General features: G+C 48.9%; 1 non-coding gene across 1 annotated transcript; it reads right to left on the reverse strand.

Annotated features, from left to right (window-relative positions):
* Positions 1-1,803: 1,803 nt before the first annotated feature.
* Positions 1,804-1,989, reverse strand: LOC126539284 (U2 spliceosomal RNA). The gene has a single exon (XR_007601278.1). It is a non-coding gene; the product is annotated as a U2 spliceosomal RNA (small nuclear RNA).
* Between the last annotated feature and the right edge of the window lie 10,810 nt (positions 1,990-12,799).

The following is a 12,799-nucleotide window of genomic DNA, read 5'->3' on the forward strand; positions in this document are numbered from 1 at the left end:
CGCCTCGATTAAGGCGAACACAAGAGAACGCAGGCATGTGTCGTATATTTCGCAGAATTGCTGCATTTTACTTGACGCTTACGTGAGCTTGAACTTTCTCGCAGAAGAAAAATGAAGCGCCGCCTAAGCTGATTGCGCCACACGTTGTTGTTGAGCCGTAACAGATGCAAGGAATTCCTACGCTCTTTCGAGCGCCGATCCCTGGCGGTTTGTGTGATAACACTGCGGAACCGTGAGCCTCCTCTGAGCGGAACGGTCGTCACGCAGTTAACTTTCATTTGCCGTCAGTGCGGGGTTCTCGATGTGGAATTAACCTCGTTCCCATCTTGCAGGATTCAATGAGCCCAGTTTAATGGAATTAGCGGGGCTGTAGGACTGACCGCATTCAGTATCCAGGAGTAGCACTCCCACATGCGCGGCTCTACTTTGTTGCTGCTTCCTCCTCATCCGTTCCCGTGAGCGTGCGCTAATTCGCGAGAAGAAGGACTGGCCGAACGGAGGCGTCGGCAAATGTGCCCATCTGGCAGTTTGATTTGCTGGCCCGCCGCATGGCATTCATTCCTCTTGCCTTTCTTCGTCCAGGCTCCCTGTGCGCGGGCGGCGCCCGGGACATAAAGAACTTCGAGCACGCTGGTGCTTGAACGCAAATTTGCGTGTCTCTACTACTGTACTGCCAAGTCAAGCTTTTCCATCACGTATTCTGTAAAGAATCGCTTTCATGAATGTGGTTTTGTACCTACTACTTTGTGGGTTCTGGTAATAAAACCGTATACGAAACAGTATGCTGAAAAAAAAATGACAGTAATGTATCACTGATCCTCTTGTGATGCGTCACCAATGCCATCAATCTCTGGTGTCCATTGTAACCCCGCGGTGAACTGTTGGGTTCATTCATGTTTCGTTTAGAAACTACAAAAAAAAAATTCGTGAACATTTTGCCGGTAAATCATCGCCGTGTCCACGTTAGCTGTCCGAACTAAGGTGCGTTATATAGCGCGTCGACACGAAAGTGGTGCGTGAGACGGTGTTATCAATCTAACGCGAAATGTCAGTTTGTTCGCGGAGTTTCCCGTTTGCTGTTGAGTACACGAATTTCCTCTATATGCTTGCGGGTTACACAATGTGTTCCGCCGTCTTGACGTCAAACACGGGAACGTAAACTTGGCAGAAGGTTTTTTTAAACTCAATATCAAGGTTATTTTGCTCTTTGCTCTCGGCAGAGGCTATCTCGTCGCAGAAATGCAGAGTAGGCGCTAACAGAATTACACGTACACGCACTCGAAAGAGAGCTGACACACGAGGGACGTTGCGCCAGTGAAGGATTTCTTCTGATGTTAGTGGAAATGGTTGCAACTGCTGTTACAAAGAACCGAAAAACACCTCTACTACTCACAACTTACATACGAGGTGTGACACAAAAAAAAAACGAGACTGGTCCAATAACTTATTGTATTTACTGAATCAGAATAGCTAAACTTACATGAGGTATGTTCAAGAACGTTCATTTATTTCGCCGGTTACTGAAGCAACTTGCACTCGAGGGAGACATTTTCAACATGAGTTTATGACCAAGGAATCGTTCCTGTAGGCACCGAGCGCGGGATCAATTTTGTCCAGTGGCGCCTTCCTGCGGCGACGCTACGAATGTAGTAGCATTTGGCGGCCGGGCCGGGCTTTGCAGGAGCTTCCGCCAGCTACGTTGATTTAATACGTTCCGTATGTTTTACAGCACAGTTGTATATGGCTAGGTTCCGGAAAAAATTGCTTGCGTCTATCGGGCAGTGTAGATCGAGAATTTCTCGCCATACGTGGCGCGATACCGAAGATAGTGCAATACCGGGCCGACCGGCGGCGGAGGTGAAGCAGGCTTCAAGCACTCAGCCTACTTGCAAAACTAAGTTTAATACGTTAGGTCCAGATACAACCCGTATCTGATATTACCCTGATCAGAAGAGATAATACACTTTGACCCGCATCGGCCGCGTCTAAGTTCGCAACGCCCTCTCTTTGTCGGCGTTCCCAAGCGCTTGCGTATCTCCTTTCCTTTCCTTCCTCTCTCCCATGGTTGCGGTCCTGTGAGCGTTGCGCCCGCCAGAACCGCGAGGCAGAAAGAAATGCGAACCGTCCGTGTGGCCCCGATCCCGCAAACTTGGAAAGTTTCAGTGTAGCAACGGCCACGTTTCGGACGGAGTTTGTTGGGAACCAATTTTGTGTGGCCTGTGTTGTGTGTGACCGCTTCTGGTTTTCGAGGCACCTCACAACCATTACTTCACTGGGGCGCGTCGTTCAATGCACGATCGCCTTGGCTACGGCGAAGCACTGTGTGCCCTCAGAATTCGTCAGTAAAAGGTATCGTGCCCCATTAGGTAACAATACATGGGTACGTATACCTCCCGGTGCCTCATCATCTTCCGAGGCTCAACATTGTGGAGGAGCGACTGGACGCGCCTCGCGTTCCATTTATGTGCACACGGCGTTTATCGCGCGGCAATGGACAGCTCGCCATTAAGGCGCCCTCATGCACAGCTTCGCTGGCCATCCAGGTTCACAGAGTGGAATGGCATTGAATTTTTTTCCCCGTTTTTCGTTGGCGAAATACAACGGGAAAGTGAATCTGATCAAACACGTTGCTTTTCTGGACACGTACAGTTACTGAAACATGACTGAACCTGGTTAGGCCATTCCCTTCAATCAATTTTCATCGCGGCCTCACCAGATGGAGCAGCGGAAAGACTGGATATGCGCGGTTCGTAGGCAACAGTACGCACAGTGTGCTCAGCAACTGAAACGAGATACTCAAAGTGGACGGTCGCCGGCGCTTTTGACGCCGACTATAAGCGCTGGGGACACCAAGCTGATGCATAGTGATGTGCACTGAAAGCGAGAACCTTTGCTGATATATTTATATTTGGTCCTACGACGATCACCTAGAGCTTACCTGTAACCAAAAAAAGGGGAGTGGGAAAAGACGGTGGCAGCCGCGTGATCCAAGTATCGCGTTTCAATCGCTGAGCAATGTACATTTCCGACGTTGATTTGCTATGGTCTAGTAGTTCTAACATTAATAAAGCAACCGTTCATACGCAACAGCGTCGTGTTTCGTGGGAATTGTCTGTCTTCGCCTCTGCAGTTGTAACGGCTCCAGAGCTTGGGCTACGAAAGCTAACACTCAGATTCGTACTCGCCAATTTTGTGTCTCATCAGTGCATCGGTCTTCCTTTTAGGGTGTATTTTTCTTCCTCGCGCTTCCCCATTCTAGTTGCGTTCGGCAATGACTGTTTGCTGTGCATCGGCGGCCAACGCAAACGCAACGGTGTGTTCACATGATGGCTCACTTCCCGCTATGCTGTGTAAAATGGACCATGACTGAAGATTGGACTAGTTTCGAAGACAATAGGAATGACGCAGGATTGCAGAGCTAAAGATAATTACAACGGACAGAGAACGGGAATTTACCGACACATGGGTGATCGGCGAGGCAGCTCAAGGAACAAAAAAAAAAAAAAATGCACCTCCCGATTAGCGAGGCCGTCGTGTCACACTTCGCTCCATTTGGAACGTCCCGCACGGGACAGATAGCCAGCGCCAGCCAATATATCGCAGAATGAAAACACGTTTAACAGGAATAGGCGCGCTAGTTGGTGGCCGATATTGGAATGCATCATGTAACCGCGAAAACAACAAAGGACAAAAAAAAACGGAAACACACAGGACCTGTCCTCTGTGTTTCCTGTGTGTTTCCTTCTTTGTCCTTTGTTGTTTGCGCGGTTACATGATGCACTCCAAAATGAAAACGCGTATAGATTTCGCATCAGGGAGTATCGTAATTGTCCACGAATTTTTTTACTCCAGAAAGGAACGGTACAACCTGGGTCGAACACGAAGGCGGTACAATGTCTCGCAGCGTCTTCGTAGCATTCTGCTACGATGAAAGGACTCGGCATGAGAGCTGACTCCGAAAGGCGGGGGTGCAGTTCAACACAGCGTCCCAAAGCTTTAGCGGCCACGAGGCGAGAATAGAACAAACTGACATGCTCCCGCTCATGACTAAAGGAAGAGAGTCATTAGTTCTAGTCGCCGAATGGAAGCTAGAGCGCGCAAGTGCTCTAGCTCGTGTTACGTGAGGCGTGACGTATACGTTCCAGTCGTGTCAAAGAAGTGTAATACAGTCGAACACGTTTATAACGGAGTGCTTGGGGCTTCCGAAGTCCTTCGTTATGTAAGTCACCTCATTGTAAAGGTCACGCAGCTCACACAAGAACAGGGACGTATTTATTCCTTTGTTATACAAGTCATTGCGTGCTCGACTGTAGTTGGCATCGGCATGAGAGAACCTTGCCTACGGTTTGAACATCGCACTGTTCTGCCTGCGGCGTGAGGGGCTTGACTCTAGCAATGTACAGGGTAAGCATTGTAACAGGAACCACTCAATGCATGCACAAGCCTATGCGTTATCATTCATAACCACTACAGTCACTCTGGCCATCTTTGTAGACTTAACAACAAATACTTCGTCATCGTATGATTAAACAGAAAAGCAGAAAGCCTTCGTCAACCACTTTAGTAGCAGCAGAAGCCTCTTAGCTCAATATCTTCGATGCAAAGCCCTCAAAGAATACAGACACGATGCTGAAGGTAATATTTGGCAAGAACGCGCTTTCTCAGAGCCGACAAACGACCCTTATTTGCAAGAAAAAATCGCATTACGTGAATGCCACTGTACAGGCATAGAAAAAGAAATAGGTTTGATGTGACCCAAGTTGACGTCAAAAAAAAAAAAAAAACGTTCATTGAAGAGCGGCAAATGCCCGATGGCCCCTGGGGCACATGCTCAGTGGTACAGACTCAGCGACACCGTGGATACATACCCAATGGTATGTACAGTCGCGGACAGAATAAAATGGACCACGGGATCTCGGAAAACGTTCAATTCCCGAGCAGCCTGTAGCAGTAACCAGTAAAACCGCCCACGACAACGTTGTCAGCATATTCTAGTCGAGGTCTAAAATGCAAATACCAGATTGCGTTGTGAGGTTGCGGATATATTCAGCTTTTTCTTAGATTTCATGGTCCATAATATTCTGTCCGCGACTGTACATACATTTTAAGAGTGCAGCTCTTAAGGCGCGCTTATAGTCCGACGTTATCGGCACGCGGGTGAGCGTCGCTCGACGCCGTGCGCGTCGGAACGCGTTGGCCGCGTCCGGTTATGTCGGCTGCGCCAGTGCGTCGAACCATCGGTAGAACTCCAGGCGTTGTTGTTCTCGCGAACGTGACGTAACGTGTGCGCGCGCTCAAACTACGTCGCAGAGTAGAACTTGGCCACAGCCACTCTGCAGATCGCTAGCAACAACACTAGTGTGCGCGCGCACATCGCTCGTACTAGCAGCGGGACGCAGACAGTTTTTTTTTTTTTATTGCGATAAAGATTTGCCCTTAAGGCATAATTCTTGGAGCGTATATGTGTATTATATGTGTGCTGTGAGGCCTGTGTTGTGTATGAATTGAAGCAGTGTTTTGTGGAATCTGTTGTCATGTATCCAGCGGTCATAGCTGGTTGTCACACTATAGCGGAGGCCGGCTTGCAGTAGGAGACGCGAGCGGACGCAGATAGCTGCCCGCGTTCCGCAGCGAAACCGCATGAGCGGAGCGCAAGGGTGCGCGTACTTGCCTTCTTTGTCATCTTACAGCCAATATGAGAGCCCTTCGCTGGCGTCCCAGAGAGGCGCTTGCTGAATAAGCGAAATCAACGCATTTCATGCAGCCAGTGAGGGTGGGAGGAGGGCGTGGAATGTGAAAGGAGCAAAGAGTGAGCAACGCTCTGCTGAAAACTGTGCTATATTTAGCCCTTTAGGCGGCCGTTAGTGCGCCGAGCGTCGGCAGCCGCGTTGGCGGCTTAACCGAGCGAACGGGCACAGCCAAAAAAAATTGGTAATGGCTTAGCTCGGCTATGCCAGGATATACGTAGCGAAAGCTAAGGCATAGTATGGTTAGCCTTGGTTAATCTTGATGGCAAGTCCAGGTTAGTCTGGTTGTCTAGCTATGTTGCGGCGTTTAGCCAGTCGTTCGGCGCGCTGTTCGTCTGTTTCCTGGGCGATTCGTTTCCTCTTTATCTCGTTCCGATGTCGATTCCAGGCCTCCTCCTGCTTATCAGAATTGTCGCCGTCCATACTGCCGCCTAAACTGCGGTTGCGGCGCACGCGAGCTCTCCTTTTCAATCCTCCGACATGTTATCAGGCATGCGACGCAGCTGGCGAAGGAGCGGAGGCGAGCGCAACGACGAGAAACGCGGTATGACGTCATACCAAACGGCGGCGCCGGAAAGGCGCGGCGCTGCGCAGCGGCGGAACACCTGTGGTTCGGGAGCGAGAGAGAGAGAAATATCCACGGCGAGGCGCGCGTTGTGACGTCATGTACCTCCTCGGAGCACCGCCACGGCGAAATCGCAAGTTCGCCGCCGGCAAAGCTTTCGCTTTAATAAGCGAAATCAACGCATTTCATGCAGCCAGCGGGGGTGGGAGGGGGTGTGAAATGTGAACGGAGCAAAGAGTGAGCAACGCTCTGCTAAAAACTGTGCTACATTTAGCCCTTTAGGCGGCCGTTAGTGCGGCGAGCGTCGGCGGCAGCGTTGGCGGCGTAACCGAGCGAACGAGCACAGCCAAAAATGAAGGAGCAAACGCGGAGCGGGTGAAAAAAGACGCGAGCCACGAATGGCGGAGACCAATGAGAGCGGTCCCATACCGTATAGCTCTTTCTCTATGGCGGCCCTTTGAGTCATAGAGTTTCATACAATAATTATATGCTTTCAGTGACACATGATCGCGGGAAACTGGTGCCATGCGAGCCCGCCCGACCGCTCGTTTTGTGCTATCGTCTGCTCGCGTCAGAGCTCACTCGCGCTTGTTCGGTTTGGTCTCGTTCGCGATTGTTTCGATTGTCACGGTTTCCAATTTTTACAATGATGAGTCTAAACCGAGACGTACGTATGGAAAGGTTTTTGGAGGCAGTGTGCCACGTCCGATTCTGTACGACAAGATGGGCCCTGAATACAAGGACACGTAGGCGACACCCACAACCTCAGTCTCCTTGACTTGAGGAAGCTGCGAGAACAGAGTTCGCCAACATCATTATGATCAGTAGAAACGGCGTCATCATCTTCATAAGACATGACTCGCGTTAAGAAGTAATGACGAAGAACGCAACCAAAGCGCCAACCGGTCAGCAGACGAAGGAAAAAGCACGCGAAATCTCGCACCTACAAAGAAGAGGCCAGATTCTAATGCTGTCGTGTAACTGCCGCAGCGGCTCGCCACGAGTTGGTGCAGCCGCTCGGCTATAGGCGCGTATGGCTTTCTGCGGTGACGATCAGTCCATGATAGCGCCAGAGTAGGGCGCGTCGTCTGTTCACCGATGAGGCCATCGATAACGCATGGGACGAGCACGTCAAAACAAAGCGCTGCATGAGCGGAGGTCTGTCTGCGGCGGCTGCTCTGAATCGCGCCCACGCATCACCCGCACGCTGCCTCTCGCGATCTCCCGATTAGCCGAGTCAGTCGCGCCACACTTCACTCAGTTTGGAACGTGTCGCACGAGACCTATTGCCCGCGCCAGCCGATATATCGCGAAATGAAAACATGCATAGAGCTGCGCTCAAATTTCGCATTAGTTAATACTGTAATCGTCGGTGAATCTTTTTTTCATACATCATCAGTGATCTGTTTTTTGTGCTCTTCTCCTATTTACATAATTAAGTACGCGGCAATGTGAACGTGCACAGCAAAATAATATCGAAAATAAATGCTGGAGCTCCACGTCTTAGCTGTTGACGCTGTTGAGTGCTGTTGACGGGGTACATTTGCATCGCAATTTGCACTGGTTTTCTGCTTTATATATTACCTGGTGCCATGAATGTGGACTGCCTCGTAGAAGTGGTGTCTTTTCTAAAAGGCAGGCATACGAAAATGCGTTTTCCGCTACCTTAAACCTACAAACCCGCAGTGATATTTCTCTGGAAGCACCCTGATCGCCTACATCCCGTCATCTGCTTCACATGCCAGTGCTCTGACTTCTGCCGTTCGCGACGCTGTTTCGCCAGCAAGTCGCTGACGCGCCGCTCGCGCCTTACCACGGCCGCTAGCGCGTGTTAAGACTGGCGCGGCAAGCCAAGCTCATCAACGTGGAGTCCGCAGAAAATACCCGCCGCCCCACCCACAACTTAACGGGGAAGAGGCCGCCGATTGGCGTAAAATACAGACCGGGGTGTTCCCCCATTTAATATTGCTAAACGCCATGTATCCCACTCGTTATAGGGCCAACTGTCCTTGGTGCGGTGGCATACCTACCCTAATACACAAACCTGGGAGTGCACTAAGCACCCTCATAGGCCAAATACCAGTAGGAGAATGGAGCAGTGGGAGGCACAGCTCGCCCGCTCCGACCTGGCAGGACAAAAGTCCTTAATTAGCCAGGTCAGGCAGGCGGCAGAGGCCAGTGGGGCCCTGGACTGAGAGGCTCCGACCACCCCTCCTTCAAATCTTTACAATTGCAATAAAGTTTCTCTCTCTCTCTCTCCTCACTTTTTTTTTTTAATTACGGTATTTGCTGCAAGGTATCAATCAGCAGTATACCTTTCGACTTTAATATCGCATGGTATCGCGAAATGAACAACGCATGCAGGTTTGTCAGCTTTCCATTAAAAGATCTGGCCAAGGTTCTGAGCCCCTGCAGCCTAGATCATGGCTGATGAACACCAAGTCCTTGTCAGTGTTGTAATAGCGTGCGGACGCACTCCCGCTTGCATGCGTTGTTCTGATTCGCGAAACACTACTTAGCAAAGAACTGCTGTAAGATGGTCGCCCAGATGCCCCGAGTGAACTTTGTTAAGCATGTCTCTCTTCTGCAAAACAAGCTAGCTGATGTCCTTTGGTCTTTGCCCATTTGTCTTTTTACGGATTGCTTAATTTGTTACCTTCTTTCTTCACCTTCTGTTCTTCTTGCTATTTCTCGTTGGCTGGTGTAGCATCAAACCTTCGTTATGATGAATATCTAGCAATAACTGCGATGGGTGATAAGAAAAACATTCGAAATAGCTGAATACTTACACGTAATGCTTTTGGCCTTGAGTGTATACTAAATAAAGAAATCATAAATAATATGGCCCAATAATGCTTCTGTATTTCGTGTGTATTCACACAGAGATCACGTGTGCTCCGCCTGAATCACATTCGTTGAACTGCAAGAAAACATTTTTTCTCCGCCTCCATTTAAAGACGTTGAAACGGATACAAAGAAAACGACTTCGGTCGTTTGAAAACAAGCCAGTAGCTATAGCTCTCCACACGTTGGCGTCCCTCGATGCGGGACACAGTGTCAAGAACGAGCAGTTCAAACGACTCCCGCGCTTCACACCGAGACGTGCACGGTGCAACCCCGTTCATCGCCCGCCGCTTCCATTGCCGTCTCCACCGCCACAGGTGCGGCTGGCAGGGTCGCTCGCATTTATATTCCCCCTGCCACGGCGCGCACCGCTTTCTTCGTCGCAGGAAAGGGGTTTTTAATGCGGTTCTCCCGCAGCCTCGCTGGCGGGCGGGCAGGCCCCAAATGTGCTCCGCCGGCGTGCACGCTCCGTTAGGCCTAGCGGGCCGGGCGTCAAGCCTAACGAAGCGTTCGACGCCGAGCCGTACACCAAGCGTGGGCGCAAACGGGTGCGTATACGCTATGCGTGCCTCTTGCTGGTTGGGTGCGCTGGCAAGCCCGCGCTAAATTACTCAACCCTTCCTTACCTGCATCCCCGCGCCCGACGAAAGAGGGCGCTACGCGAGGTGTTGCGTGCTGGAGCCTTCGGTGTTCCCGAGAGGGAGACGTATAGGTACGCGTTCAGCGTTGAGCGGCGTGATCCACTGCAAATGAGGTGTGTTGCCGCGCAAATGGACACGTGGCGTGACGCCTGCGCTACGCATTCGCATATGCAAGCATAGTATCTATACTGCAGCACGTGAAGCTTGACGGAGAGTTTCAACGTACCAGTGGAAGTACAGACATAGGCGCACGTGCCGGGTTACAGCAAAGTGAAGACGTGAGAAGCTGGAGCGGTGGCACCACCCTGTGGCAACGCGTCTAACCAATGGGTGCCAAAGTTTTGCGGCAATGATGGGCTGTTCCGCAGTTTTCTGCTGCCATATAAACGTGTTGGCCGTGGATATATTCGCGTGAAAGTTTTTTTTTTTTTTGCAAAGTTTCCTTTTGAGAAAGAACAGTAACAGAACAAAAATTCGCCTCTAGCACGCTATGGTTGGTCTCAGCTTCTCAATATGTCACCACGAGCGTTATTGCTTTGTGACAGTAAGAACGCGCTGGTTTGTTCGTAGTTTAAATAAAGTAAGAATCAGCGCTAACGCCCATCTCTATATGCATGGGGAAAGGGGGCACGTGTACACCCCCCTCACCTCACACTGTAGTTTCGTTGCAAATTTCAACAAAACTACAGCTGACGCCAAATTTCTTTCTGAATAGAGCGGCCACGTAAGTAACGCTTACAGGTCCGTTTACAATTTATACTAATCTCAAGTGACCCAGAACGCGTTCACTTGACAGAGAGAGAGAGGAAAGGGGAAAGGCAGGAAGGTTAACCAGAGAAAAAGATCCAGTTTGCTACCCTACGCTGGGGAGAGAGGGGAGGAGGAGGTAAAGTGGTAACAAAGTAGAGATAAGGAAAGAAAGGAGCATAGACACGCAATCACAATCGCTCACTGTCACCGCACACTGCCACCGCACACTGCCACCGCACAGCACAGCAACACTTGCAGCACTATCAACATCTTTTCAGGCTACAGCCCGTTCACTTGACAAATGGCCACATGTGTCTATGCGCGCCGAAAAAAATAGCTGGCGGCGCATACGTGTCCTGCACTGAAGACAGAGCTCAGTAGTGCCTACCGGGGAAATCGGTTGTGCATTTCAAAATTATTTCGTTCTCGCCTCAGGGAAAATTTATTCCAAATAAAATTTCTAGGTCACAAGCTTAAAGGTTGGTGCGTATGAATTATCTTACGCATGCTTATCCGGAGGACCCTAATACTTAATTCACGTCTGAACATCGTCAAAAAGGAATTTTTCGCCAAATTCGGAAGCAATTTTCTTAAAAAGTGCCTTGTTTCATAGTGGAACATTATTTTAGCATAAGCTATAGCAAGATAAAAGATAGCAAAAATACTCAAGATGATCACTTTTAAGCTTGACAAAAATTTTTAAAAATAGCCTGTTCCAGATAACATAATTATAGCCCAAGTTGAATTATTCAGAGAGGCGGCCATTAATTGCCTGAGAAATTGAAACATATTCAACTAAGTAACAAATATTCAACAATTATTTTTTTCAATGACTGTACTGTGTACGGCAATCAAGGAATTGTACTCGGTCAGTGTGCAAGGCGTATAACTACAAATTAATTTCCAGAATGACGCCAGTTTGGAGACATGGGCTATGAAACTCGCCGTAAGGATGCACTGTTCAACTTTTTTAAAGAAAACGCTCTTTTACGCATTGAAGCATAAAAGTAAGTGGAACGCCGATGCACTCTGTCCCACAATTTGGGAAATAATATATCGAAACTGAGGTCATCCTATAAATTTATTTCAAGTGGATAAGTCTTTCAGGCTCACCGGCTGCTATTAATAAATGGCAATATGTGCCGTAAAGTAATAAATTAAATTATTGTTGATTAATTTGTAGAATATATTTCGGTTTCTTGTGCTAGTAAGGTCCGCCCCCTCAAGTAATCCAGCTAAATGACAAGAATTATGCTTGTGCTACAGGGGATGTTTAAAGATTTCTTAAAACTTAGAAATGATTACGAGCAATAAAAAACAGCGCTAAACAACAGGACAAGTGAAGGGACACAGACAGCAGCGCTGACTAACAACCATGCCCAATTCTGTGTTGATTCTGTGGTTTGAGATAGCGGTGGAGTATATATATGCTGACTGGAACAATAAAGACACTTTGGTTGTTAGTCAGCGCTGTTGTCTGTGTCCCTCTCCTTGTCCTGTTGTTTAGCGCTGTTTTTTTATTGCTCGTAATCATGAACCAACCAGCCCAAATGCGCACTCTTCTGCAGTTTAGAAATGATCACCTCGTGTTGTGGCTGAAACGTTAACGTTGCTCAGGCGATAGTTTTCTAAAAACACACAATTATTTGCTTTCTTTACTAAGCCGATGAAACACGGAAAATTCATAAATGCGTCCACCTACGACATCACGCGAAATAACCAGGGCAGCAGAATATTGCAATCTCAGATTGGTCATTGTACCTAGTTTCACAGTTAAGTTTTTTAAAAAAATTTACTTCCAGCCAAGATTTGCTTCTTCGGGACGACTTCAAAGAGTGCTTACGTCACCAAAGAAAACATCTTTCGTGAAAAATACTTTGACAAAACCTCATTCGTACGCTAGCCAACCACCAGCCCAATATTTTTGCAAGGTAATCGGCAATGGTCGCATTTGGGGGCTTGGGACGATTCGCATGGAATGACCAAGAAAAGAAAACCGAAGTTAAAGACATAGTGAGCGGTCTCCATTTCTCAAGTTCCTGCGCCCCTGCAGGGGCGTATGGGCGTTGCCTTGGAAACCGTATGCATCAATAGTATATGGCTGCACGCTACAAAGCAACCCCGGAGGTTTCTATCCCGCATCCACGTCCCTTCTCGCCTTTCCTGAATTCCCCAGACCTCCCTGCGCTCCCTCTCATCCCCATTTTGCCACGGCTGTTCGCCTTTGATGAAGCATTTACCTCTCGATGGGG

This window comes from Dermacentor andersoni, chromosome 11, assembly GCF_023375885.2.
Source record: "Dermacentor andersoni chromosome 11, qqDerAnde1_hic_scaffold, whole genome shotgun sequence".
NCBI classification, from domain to species: domain Eukaryota; kingdom Metazoa; phylum Arthropoda; class Arachnida; order Ixodida; family Ixodidae; genus Dermacentor; species Dermacentor andersoni.